The sequence below is a fragment of the Euprymna scolopes genome, chromosome 42 (assembly GCF_053919585.1).
Source record: "Euprymna scolopes isolate OS-2025 chromosome 42, ASM5391958v1, whole genome shotgun sequence".
Taxonomy (NCBI): Eukaryota; Metazoa; Mollusca; class Cephalopoda; order Sepiida; family Sepiolidae; genus Euprymna; species Euprymna scolopes.
The window spans coordinates 11,948,735-11,952,849 of record NC_136523.1 but is presented as its reverse complement, the minus strand read 5'-3'; positions in this window follow the sequence as shown (position 1 = coordinate 11,952,849).

Genomic DNA, 4,115 nt, shown 5'->3' with positions numbered 1-4,115 from the left:
ATATATACACACACATGTACTGACAGCTTATCACAACTTCATTCGGGCTCTATGTAGTGTTCATAACTTTATGTGCATAGGTATATATATATATATATATATATATATATATATATATGTATAGGATTGATATGTAGTTTGCTTGAATCATTGTGTGGGATAGATATGTAGTAGAGATTTAGAAGGCTATCACAAAGCTAGGAATGAAATATAGTCGTTGTTTGTGAAAGGATAGGAAAACAAGTGGTGATATACAAATCAATAATTACATACATATATGTCTATATACACATATGTATTCAGTTGTATTAAATACAAATGTCTTACTTGTTATGCCTGCGACAATATCCATTATTAATTTCGGAAAAAAACTTCCCTTTTCAAATGGTAGACATGACATCGATTCAAAGCATGCTAGTTGATGGAGCGGAAGTTGGATAGCTGTGTGGGGCCCCAGAGCAAATGTAAGGAGGGGATTTATGTATGGTCCGATTAGGTAATTAACATGTTTTCTTGTTCCTTTTTATAATTTTTTGTATATATATATATATTTATTTATTTGTTTTATTTATCTATTTTTTATAACCTGCTGCTTTAGCGTGATCTCTTTTTAATTTTGTATATCCTCTGTCTGTTTTATTATTATTGTTTTTATTTTTTTTCTTGCTGGTATGTACTATGTGGGACGACTTGGTATATCTAGGTCACAAAGTCGCTAGTATATATATATATATATATATATATATATTTAAATCTTTAACTCGTGTCCAAGTAACTTACAGCACACAATTTATTTTATGTATATATGTATTTTAATATTATTATAATAATAAGTATATATTAGTGGCCTGGCAAGCCACAGGGGAGACAACAGAAGCAGAAAAAAATTAAGCTGCTCTGCCAGGGCATTATATATACCAATGTAGACAAATTTTGGCATAATTTTTTTTTAATTACCAATTTTCATAAAATTTCAACCATGGAATAATATTGAAATCTTTAAAAAGTTTGCAAATGTTCATGTTTTTTCCATAGAGTTAAATATATGAGCATTCGAATATTCAATTTGGCTACGAGTATAGATATATCCATATATAACTGGCATCTGAAGGCCACAAGGGAGATAACAATTATCTCCCTTTCTTTTTTCATTCTCCTTGTTTTGCATATATATATATATATATTTTGTGTACAGAAAGTTGTTAGTTGAGACAGGTCATTGGTACCGTCGGTTTCAAGCCCGATAATAAGGCCCGTTTAAGGTATCCTTATCAAGCTCTCTTCAGCCAATATTCGTCTGAAGAGAGCTTGATAAGGATACTATTGGCTGAAGAGAGCTTGATAAGGATACCTTAAACGGGCCTTATTATCGGGCTTGAAACCGACGGTACCAATGACCTGTCTCAACTAACAACTTTCTGTACACAAAATATAAGTACGCTCTTAAAATTTGGATTTTCCTTTTAATTGAGCACTCTGCTGGAATTCTTTTTCCAAAAAAAACTAATCAATTATATATATATATATATATATATATATATAGAGAGAGAGAGAGGTTAACATATATATATAACACTTTTGTGACAATTTTCGAGGTTCGAAGTCTCAGCGATTTTCAACATAATCTAAGAATTGAAGGTTCGTTGGAAAGCTAATATCCTTAATTGTGTGTATGCGTAGTGGACTATTTTACATTTGCCTTAAGGTAACATATTATTGTTATAACATGTCAGGCATCACTTTTCTATATTAATTTAACGTAAAAAAAGCACCGACTTTATGACCATATTGGCTATAAAGTGGGTGTTTATTTTACATTAAATCAATAACACTTTAATTTATCCATATCATTGAAATTACTCGTTTCCTGAGATGGGATAGTGTTGCAATATTCATTATTATGTGAGATTTGATAAAGTGTCATTACTTAAGAGGGCGGTTCATCAGGAATTTATTTATGTTGGACTGTCAGACATCTATGTTGAAGTCAGGATGGAAACAGGAAAGCGGTAGAGAGTTCCCCAGACGTGGAGATCTAAGAAAGAAGCTTTGTTCATGGAATCTACGATTGAGTTTTGGCACAGCTAAAGAGTGGGGAAAATTACTAACATGGGTTTAACCTAGATGGGTGTTTATCGTGAAAGATTGGCGAGGGGGGGCCAGAAATTGATGCTCAGACGAGCACCTTCCATGGAAATAACGATAAAACAAATATAAGCTCGCAACGTCTCCTTTGTGGGAGAGAGGTGGCAAGGAAGAGTAAAGCGCATCCCCCACTAAACCAGGTTGACTATTTTGTACTCTGTCAAGGCAGGATAGGCTGTTTTAGCAGCTGCTGCCCAGATGTGGCAGCAGTATTTCTGCCACAAGAACAAGTCGCCTCTTCTTGTAATTGAGTAAATATTAGATAGGATAGTCGAGGATTCGAACCTGGGAAGCTCGGATTGGAATTGAGAATTCCGATAAGTTAAAAAAATAGTACAGAATGTTATTGAAAAGGAAATGTAGAATTAACCATTGTTTAGTTTACATAAAATAGTTAGATATCTGTTTATTGAAAAAGGAATGTAATGATGTAATTTTGTTTCTGTTAAAGAAATGAAATTAAAATAAGGAATTTGAAAACGGACAATGGAACATGTTTTTCTTATTTGTAAAGTTAGTTAATAAAAAATTAGGTTAAAGAATTAGGTTAGGTTTTGTAAAAACATGTAAGGAACAATGCATGCTTAGACGCGGAGGCATGCCAGGCCACGAGTCCGATATGCTTGTGTTTGGTCACGCAATGACGACATGATTTCTCAATATAGAGAGCTTTAGGTCAGTAAGTCAGACGGTCAGTCAGTCAGTCAGTCAGGGAGTCAGAGGGAGAAGTCAGAGGTCGGGTAGAGTCGAACAGACAGAACTGACATTCCGCCTTAATAGCGAAGGCGAAAAGAAAGAAATCGTGTAGAGACTTTTAATTCCTTGAACAAAACCATTGACTGGTCGAATGGAATAAACGAACAACTCCATAAGTTTTTATCTACGTCTTCGTGTTATGTTATTCAACAGAAAGCTATTGTGAATTTGAATTATAAGACTTGTGTTCCACTCATTTGTATTATAAGAACTTTGTGTATAAACTCATCTAAGAATGAGTCCCTATCATTTTAAGAATGCGTCTCCCCCTCAGCTATTATCAATAATATTGGTAAAAGGCTGAAATCCTCATCTCAAAAACAGGTAAAGAAATATATATGTCAATGTTATAGAAACACTCACATTCACAGAACTGTCAGACGTATAAATGTCAATCTCTATCAATATCTGTCTATGTATCTATATATATATCCCTCTCATTGAATTACATGTTGTGGCTCTGTATTAAAATGCACCCTGTCTCTTTATATATACGAGATACATCTGCACACCAATATGACATCACACTAATATGAATCATTCAAAGACGAACACTAAACAAATATATAATTCGTCAGTTTAATAAGGACTACATAACATTCCATCCTTGGTCGTACTTGGCTTTTATATAGATAGATAGTCTTATTTTTTTTGTCCCCATAAACATAACATACATTTAAACGCAACATACATATATGTAATAACAATGTACGATATTCATCTGCTTTTAATAAAATCCTCTGAAGTACCTCCGTTTCTTTCGTTCTCCCTGTTTCATTTGTTACTTCTCTTTTCGTCAGATCGATTAATTGGTAGCACCAGTAGTCGCTGAATAATAATTTTGGTTTTACTGAACGAAAATGGATTTTTCTTTCAAAAAATAGCTGTGAAAGTGATCTATAAACTGTAATTTAAAATTTGGTCGAAAAATGAGTGAGCGGCGAAGTTTTAATGAGGTTCTGAATGACTAAAACTGCCGCTTAACCATATATTTATATAAAACCCTACTCTGTTGGAATGATACATACGTACATATATATATATATATATATATATATATATATATATATATATATATGATCGTACTTTTGCTTATTAATATAATTTTCATATTGTTAATAGTTTTGTCTGAACAATAGACAACGACGTCAATGAAATTTACACTGATAGCAAAATTAAATAAGTTGTTTATATTGAATACAAATGCGTGTTGC